The sequence below is a fragment of the Nanorana parkeri genome, unplaced genomic scaffold, assembly GCF_000935625.1.
Source record: "Nanorana parkeri isolate BGI_ZX_2015 unplaced genomic scaffold, ASM93562v1 scaffold1329, whole genome shotgun sequence".
Taxonomy (NCBI): domain Eukaryota; kingdom Metazoa; phylum Chordata; class Amphibia; order Anura; family Dicroglossidae; genus Nanorana; species Nanorana parkeri.
This window is the reverse complement of record NW_017307597.1, coordinates 10,938-19,934: the sequence shown is the minus strand read 5'-3', so window position 1 is coordinate 19,934 and position 8,997 is coordinate 10,938. Positions and strand designations below refer to the sequence as shown.

Below are 8,997 nucleotides of genomic sequence, written 5' to 3'. Positions count from 1 at the left end.
GAGTATATACTGCTAATACAGTGCAGACAATACATTTACAATTATACTAACATGAATGTATTAAATGATCTGTATGTAGCCCTGTACTATGGATCATTTAACCCATTCATGTTAGCAGAGGATCATTGTAAATGTATTGTTGCAGGCACTCTATATGTACATGTACTATATACTACATATAGAGTGCACTGAACAATAGATTTACAATTATCCTCTGCTAATATGAATGGGTTAAATGATCCGTAGTACATGATATGTAGCCCTGTACCCCCTTTTCCACTTACAGAGCTAGGTTATTTTTCTTTTAAATAAATATTAATGTAATTTTATTGGTATCTATCTACCAGTAGCTGCCTCATTTCCCACCCTCGGCTTATATTCGGGTCAATACTTTTTCCCAGTTTTTTTTGGTAAAATTAGATACCTCGGCTTATATTCGGGACGGCTTATACTCGAGTATATACGGTATGTTTGTGCCAAAAACATCTGCAGCATTATTTTTTTCCTGTAAGAACATTGATCCAACTGACTGATTGACCAAATTGGCTTTTTCCCAACTTTCCAACCTAGCTAATAGACACCTAGGTAGGTAAAGGTTCCCCACAGTCTGGCAGTTGTCTGACTCTGCTGAAGTTACAGCCTTTGTATGATGAGGGACTAATGTTTATAAGATTTTGTCCTATACCTACATCTTCATTGCATGACCAGTATACAGTAAAAACAAATGAGAAGTTGTTACCTTTTTCAGGTATTTCGCACCAGTTAGAGCAGCATTTCAGACTATCTGGACAATCAGAATCACTGGAGCATGTCGTTTTTGATTTTGATACATAGATAACTGGGCATTTTCCTGGTTTCTCTGAAAGAAATAAAACAAGATTTTTGTAAAATTCTTTACTTGGAGTATATTACAAGACACAGGATTTTATTCTGGAACTGTGGGTTAAGCACTTATCTTCAGGGGATTGAACAAGGACCACTGATGTCATCACGTCTAATGGATTACCTGCATTAGACGTGAGGACTTCGAGGGGCATTCCATGCCCCAAATTGAGGGGGAGAGAGGTGGGCACTGACTGCTGAGGGAGCTGGGATCAGGTAAGTAAAACAGCTTTATTCCAGCCCCTAGTCCAAAACAAACGCTTAAACTTTAAAGCGCAGGGGTAGCCCCACTGCAAAGGTCAGTTTTTGAGGGGTTTTTTTGCACCATGTGCCTTATGTAGGATTCAGTTGCCAAAGCAACATAACAGACGGGCCCTGCATTTTCTTCCAGGCAGGGTTCAGATATCACCCCCCAAGGCCAAGTAGAGGGGTAATCAATCCGGAAACTGCAGAAATGACCCACACTGGTTATGTAGCAGCTGTGAAATCTTGAGAAAATAACAGAGAAAAAAAGGGAACATGGTTTGATCCCTTTAGAGCAGAGAGAAGATGTCAGTCCTACTAGGGAACCATGGCTTATGCAGCTGAACTAAGCTGCATAAGCCATGGTTCCAGAATGAAACCCTGCAAAGTAGGATTGTGCAAATGATTTGCAGTATTAATGACTTTTGTTATATGCCATTTGAAACCTACAACAAATATACTGGCAGTTAAAGAACAGATGTGAGAAAAAGCAAATGTGCAATTAATAGTGGTTAAATTGTAACAGCTTAGATAAATGAGAAGAGATGTAAGTATAAGGGAAAGAAAACTATATTAAATGGTGTAAGTGCATTTGGGCTCTACCTGTCAGGAAATGTTATGGAATGTATGTAGTATGCAGCAAGGGCCATGTTAAATTAGCCCATCATAAAAAGACTGTCATCTTGTCAATACAAAGGGCATTCCCTGTCCCCTATATTCACCTTACCTGTGCTCCCTTTCAGCAATTGCGCTTCTGCATTCACCTTACCTTTGCACCCTTTCAGCTACTTGGTCTTCTGCATTCACCTTACCTTTACTCTCTTTCAGCTACTTGCTCTTCTGCATTCATCTTACCTGTTCTCCCTTTCAGCCACTTGCTCTTCTGCAGCTGGTGAGAATCCCTGGCACTTCCGAATATGGGAAAGCATGTGATTTGCTTGCCTGTAACAGTGCACAGGAAAAGCAGCCACATGCTAGGCTCCAGCACTGTCACATAAATGCGGGGGTGGGGTGTGAAATTGTTGCTCACCAAGTGATTGTTGCTCGCCGACACAACTGATTATACATTACACTGGTAGCAAGAACTTAGCTAGGATCCGCAAAATTAGGTGGAATATAGAAGACCCTTACCCCAGGACTTGTTACCAGTCCAGAGGCTGACCAAACCCTGCAGAGTTCTAAGAAAGCACTAACCTTCCCACTTATACTTATACGTACACTAATACTCAATTTGTCTCTAACAAGTAATAACAGGATCAAGCTGGCATTAATGTCCAACCCAACTTTTCCAACTATCAACGCTACTTTTTCACTACTGGTGATTTGCAGTTATTTGATGCCCCCTACTGCTGTTTAAACCTGGCAACATTTCAATGATTCGACTTCTATTATAAGTATTTTTTAACACGTATATCATCACTTCACAGAGACCATAGTAATCTTCTACTGACTAAAGTAGCCATGAAATGTTGCTAAAACGTACTTCTTTGCTTGCCTGCATTCATTTTGAAATGATTATGCATTGATATAATTTTTAGCTAAGGAATGTATTGCTTCTACAAGTTGTTTTTACAATATGCAATTACTGAAACTATTAATGAATGTATAATTGTGGCTGGGGATTATTGTGCATCCTTGTACTTACAATTAGACACACTTCACAGATTTATAATTAAAAATGTTTATTTATAAATGTGAACCAATTATATTATTTATTGTACAAGGATAACCTCCTGATGATTTGCTATGTAAATATGGCCCCATTATGCAGGTAAAACTAGTGTATTCATTGTTTGTTATGTTCTGTAAATAAAGAATAAAACATGTATTATTTATATTGAGTGAGCAGAGTAGTAAGTGATCAGGTTTCTCGATACAACTATTTAAAAAAGATAGCAAAAATATACTCCTTTGACTATGCAAAATCAGAATGTGAAATACAAATAAAAATAATGTACATTTCTATTTTTTTTATATTTTGGTAGCTGCGGGGCTTCTGAGGCTAATATTCTGAAAGACACCTTTAACCACTTGCTGGCCGGAGCACACAATAAAATCACACATGATACAAATCTGAATTTTTGGATAGAAAATGGCTTTAGACCCCCAAACAATTATATTTTCTGAAAGCAGAGGCCCTGTATATTAACCACTTGCATCCGCCCGTTGCAAAAAAACGGACGGATGGCAGACTTACATGGATGGGTTGCTGTAATTAGACAGCATTTTTTTTCTGCTTGCACGCCAGAAAAAACCCGCCCGTTCTTTACAGCGTTACCGGCTGTTTGACATACAACCGATCGGCGGCTATATAGCCACCGATCCATTGTATTTTGCTTGCCCCCCTCCGCTCCCTCGAGTGCCGCCACCGCCTGGAGTGCCGCCCCGTCCTGACCCCTCACCTTCAATCCCGGGAACCGCTCTCGGGACCAGTTCGGGAGGGCGCCAGGAGGTAAGATGGGAGGGAGATCAGCATCTTCCTACCTGCTGACCTCCCTCTGTAGTGTGAATGCGGAAGTAATGTGTAATACATCACTTCCGCATTCACCTGTCAGTCATCTGGCTGGGAGAAAAAGCTTATGAAGCAGATCTGTGCTTCATCAGCTTCTTTTGGGGTCCCCATGTGACATTAGGGGTCTTAGAGACCCCTAATGTCTCCATAAAGAGGACCTATCAGTATGCCTTTGCTATTATGTAGGGGGATTGTTATCCCCCTATGTGATAGCAATAACAATAAGTATAAAAAAGTAAAAAATTAATAAAAATCACATATAAAAAAAGTCCCCCACCCCCACGTTTACGCACATATAAACGTAGATACACATTCAATGCGCCAGTGCGCGAAAATGACAATTGCGCTACACATGTTACACTAAACTGATGAGGAAAAAGCTTTTAAAGCGTCACCTATGGCCAATTTTGGGTATCGTAGTTTATTTAGGTTTTTTTATTTATGTTTGGTGTCTTTTTACCCAACGTGACCCCGTCTCTTATATTTTACCAAAAATATATGGTTTTAATAAATGTAATAAATGTTTTATAACTTAATATAGGGGAAACAGTTTTTTTTTTATTTTCGAAAATGTTTCCTTAATATAGTAAAAAATAAAAATTGCAGTGGTGATTAAATACCACCAAAAGAAAGCTCTATCTTTCCCTAAAGAATGGTATAAAGTTCATTTCAGTACAGAGTTGCATGATGAAATAAATGTCAGTCAAAGTACCGCAGCGCTGAATACTGAAAAATGGCCTAGACAGGAAGGAGGTTTAACACCGCGGACTTCAAGTGGTTAAAAAAATGCAATGTCGCCCAGTATTTGCAAAAATGTTTATCAAACCAGTATTCTTTGAATAAAATACACTAAAACTAATTTAGTGCACAGAAACAGAATATAATACCCACATTTTTGGTAAAATATAAAAGACAATGTCAAGCCGAGTAAAAAAAAAAGATACCAAACAATTACGTTTTTGCACGTAGGCACACCCGACATGTGTTTGTGTAATATGTGCGTGCACATGGGGGGCGGGGACTTTAAACATTTTTTTTTTGTATTTTTTTTTTTTGCACTCAACATTTTTGCGATCACATAGGGGGCTAACAAGCCCCCTATGCAATAGCAAATATAATGTGACAGGTCCTCTTATAGAGATCTCAGGGGTCTTTCAGACCCCTTATGTCCCTGAGGACCCCAAAGAAGCTGAAGAAACAGAGATCTGCTTCCCTAGCTTCTTCTCCTGGCTCTAAGAGCCAGAGAATGTGTACAGTAGCACCGGAAGTGATGTAATACTGTTATTTTCTTTATTTTCACCTGATGATCTACCCAGTAGCCCACTTCCTGTCTTAGCATGGCTCCACTATGAAAAGCAAGGCTGCTGTAAACAAAGCTAGCAGGGTCTTGTCCTGTATTAAAAAGGGGATGTATTGCAGGGACAAGTCTATAATTTTGCCACTTTATAGATCATTGGTTCGACCTCATCTGGAGTACGCGGTCCAGTTCTGGTCACCAGTACTAAGAAAAGATGTCCTTGAGTTGGAAAAAGTCCAGCGGAGGGCAACCAAACTAATTAGGGGTATGGAGGACCAGAGCTACGAGACAAGGCTACTAAATTTAAACATGTTCACATTGGAGGTGAGGAGATTAAGGGGGATATGATCTCCATGTACAAGATGTTCAATGGTGGTAGCAACATTAGCGATAAACTGTTTAAAATTAACTCCATTACAAAAACTAGAGGCCACCACCTAAAATTGGTGGAAAAAAAATTCCAGCACAAGGGGCGAAGGGGGTTCTTCACAGTAAGATCAGTTAGGGTCTGGAACTCACTGCCACAGGCGGTGATTTCAGCAAATAATGTGGAATTGTTCAAGAAACTTTTGGACGATTTCTTAAGGGACCGTAATATACAGGGGTACAGGTACTCCTAGAATGAGATCCTAATAGGTTGGACTTGATGGACTAATGTCTTTATTCAACCTCAAATACTATGTAATCGAACCATCCTTGGACTGCAGTAGATATGTGCAGCAGCAAAAAATTTGTTTCGTTTCGGATTTTGCTTTATTTTGTTTTTCAGAATTCGGGTCTGAAAGTCAATTCGTTTCGGAATTCAGATTCGGACTAAATTTGTTAGCGGTAATCCATACGGAATTTTGTTTCGTTCGTTGCCGCAAAGTGACATTTAAGAGGAAAAAACGTTTTTTTGTTCTCAAATGCCACTTTGCTGCAACAAAATTTCGTCCAAAATAAACCGAATCGGAAATTCGGAATCGGAAATGCGGAATCGGAAATTCGGATTCGTTTGCATTAGTTAAATCTGTAATTCGGATACATCCGCATCTCCGAATTTCCGAAATTTCGTCCGAATTTCGATTAGGAACTAAATGAATCGCACATGTCTAGACTGCAGCATTAACAACCTGGGGAGAGGGTAGTGTTAGATGAACTAACAGATTTAGATTGACTTGAGTACCAAATTAAATCTGAATTCCAGCTAACACTTTTGAAGCGGCTACAGGAACAGTTTTTCTATTCTTTTTCTTTGGGGATAACAATTTTACATAAATGCATAAAAGCTGATCATTATAAGCACACCTGTCAGAGTTAAATGGTCTGTTTCAACCCTCTAGCTGCCACTTTTTCTGGACAGCTTATTCTGGTAAAGGCTAAGTTCACCTTTTGCACCCTTTACATGAAACTGCAGAAGCCTGAGCTTTGCAGCCGTGATCCAGTGATCACAGCTGCAATGCTTTCCAAGCTTGAATGCAAAATTTAAAAAAATGACTTCCAGATATTTAGTGTAAGTTGCTTATTTACAGTTGCACAAAAAGGCACAATTTACAAATATGTGTTGTTTATTAACTCAATAGTTTTATTGTTTAGATTTAGTAAGCTTTTTAAAAAGTTATGTTGTATTTCTGTGAGTTATTAATGACTTTAGTATATTTGTATAGAAAATATTATGTGCAACTGTGGGATGTACAAAATGACCAGCACTATCTTTTTATTCTACCAGTCTTGTGCTATATGGAGTTGGGAGTATTTTACAAACTTTCAAAGCTTTTAGTAAAAAAATAGAGAAACATGATAATCAAGTATAGACTATGACAAAAAAAAAGTTTGGCCACCTGAGGTGAAGAGTAGAGAGCAGGTCTAGCAGCTGAAGTAACCCAATCACATGGCAATCACATTGAAATGTTTGAGGCAGTATTAAATTAGATTGAAGGTCGTAAGAATAATTTGGCAATTTTTGGATCAGGAGGGTATGTATATGTAAATGCTTAGGTTTGCATACAGCTGCGACATCTGTCAGCCTGTCATTGATTTGTACAGGCTGCAGCCCCTGGCTGTATGCATCACTTGTGGCTCATGAGTGCCTCCTGGGCACATAAACACATGCATTCTTTATGCTGTTGGCCTTCTGCACTCGTTTAAATGATGCCTGAAAAACACATTAAGACAGCTGTTACAATGAAAAATGATTTCTGTGATTGGTGGCTATGGGTTACTGCATCTCTATTTAAAAACTGTATTGTGTTAATAATTATACAAGGCATTTAATCAATTGCAAAAAATAACAAGAAAGTCCCTTTATTAAAAGAGTCAAATGTAGAAAATCATACTAACCTTTTGATGCAGGCAGGCAGTCTTTAGATGATCCTCGGTCACAGCATTTGGCAGGTTTTTTACAACTAAAGTCACTAACACATTTTGGTTTTTCTAATTTACCTTCTTCAACTGGCAGATCATTATTTGGACAGAAGCCTTTTCGTACTAAAGGAAAACATATTAAAGTTGTCAATACTTTACAGGAATTATCCAAAAATGCTTCTTGCATTGAATGTATCTCTGTAATATCTGATCAATTAAATAATGTGGTCTATTTTCTAAAAAGGCCCATAATTGTCCAGTGAAACTGCACATAGATTTGTTCTGTGAGAATTAACCAGCTGTTGTGAGAATGAAGCAAAATTAAAAGGCTATTTTCTCTTCTGGTTGAATGTTCTACAAATATTATGGACAGTAGTAAATCAGAAACATACCACATTATGGCCACTGAATGGACCTGAGCATCATAAGAAATAAATACATCTTAATAACAAGATATACAGTACAATGTAACTAATGCTTCTAATGGGATCCCCACAGTATGAATTGCTAAATTTTTCTGCTAATTTCTTCCAGCATTCTCTAGAATTGGTACATTGCACTCATGTTACTAAGATGTTAGTGTATGCAATCATGCCATCATCAAGTCCTGGTTATACAGCGGAGGACTGGACATCTTTGGGCTAGCTGGCTAACATAACAACCGACAATTTCCTGGTAGGAACAGTTTTCTTTATGCTATAGAAAGTGCCCTGCACAAAACGCCAGAGTTACTGGTGGCCATGGGGAAAGGATGGTGTTGGACTTGGTTTATTGTGATACACATATTCACATATTTGTAATCTAAAGATGAAGGATTGTAAAGCATAGATTGTAAATCATGAAGAACTTGAACTAAAGAAGTTCATCCTCTTTTTGAAAATCCTCTTGTGCCTTGTAAAAATGATATGGACTCACCTAAATATTATGCTAAATAAAATAATCACACAATCCTTATTATTCAGCTTCCTTTAACAAACGTGTTAATTGTACAGTTTTGCAATCTTCTAGCATTGACTTAATTGACTTAACAATTCAGAATCAATGCTGGATGACTTCCCTGTGACTATGATCACAGGTCTGAACAGGTATAGTATATAGTACTCAGCAGCTGTCATTGGCTGCGGGTCTTGCTCTGACTGAGGTCTTATTGGAGGATTACCTCTACTTAGGGATAGGGCTATTAGCCTGAGATTTATTATTTGTATTGGCCAAGGAGGTAACTGCCCCCCTGACTCCAGCCCAGTGCTCCCCTGTGGCTATACAATTGTAGCACTATCCTTTGTAGCCTACAAATGGACAAACTGGCTCCACTCCAGTACATTGTAAACTCTGCTGACTGACTCACTTTAATGCTTTTCTTCTCTGCAACTTCCTTCTCTCTGTTTCTGTATTTTACTTCCAGAATGCTTTTCAGCCTTCTTCTGCCTTCAAGTACACCCTTAAAATTCCCCTTTTAAGGCAAACCTATTTTGCTAAAATACCCTGTATAATAACTGTTCCAGCACTATTTCCTCATCCACAAGCTGACGACTCACGCTCTGCTACCTTATATAAAGCTTTCTCTATCCTTTAACGCTTGTTTCAGGTATCTAGTACATGTATTTCCTGTACAACTGTATGAACTTTTCATTAGAACCATTTCATGTACTATGCATTTGTATCCATTTTGCATCACTTTTTGCTTTCGTAAAAAACATGAGATGACAGTGATTTATATTGT

General features: G+C 38.4%; 1 long non-coding RNA gene across 1 annotated transcript in view; it reads right to left on the bottom strand.

The window, feature by feature from the left end:
- Window positions 1-7,281: 7,281 nt before the first annotated feature.
- LOC108797741 overlaps window positions 7,282-8,997 on the bottom strand; it is a 6,364-nt gene continuing 4,648 nt past the window's right edge. Inside the window, exon 3 of the long non-coding RNA XR_001941904.1 lies at window positions 7,282-7,400. This is a non-coding gene — a long non-coding RNA (uncharacterized LOC108797741). The remainder of the gene's footprint in view (window positions 7,401-8,997) is intronic.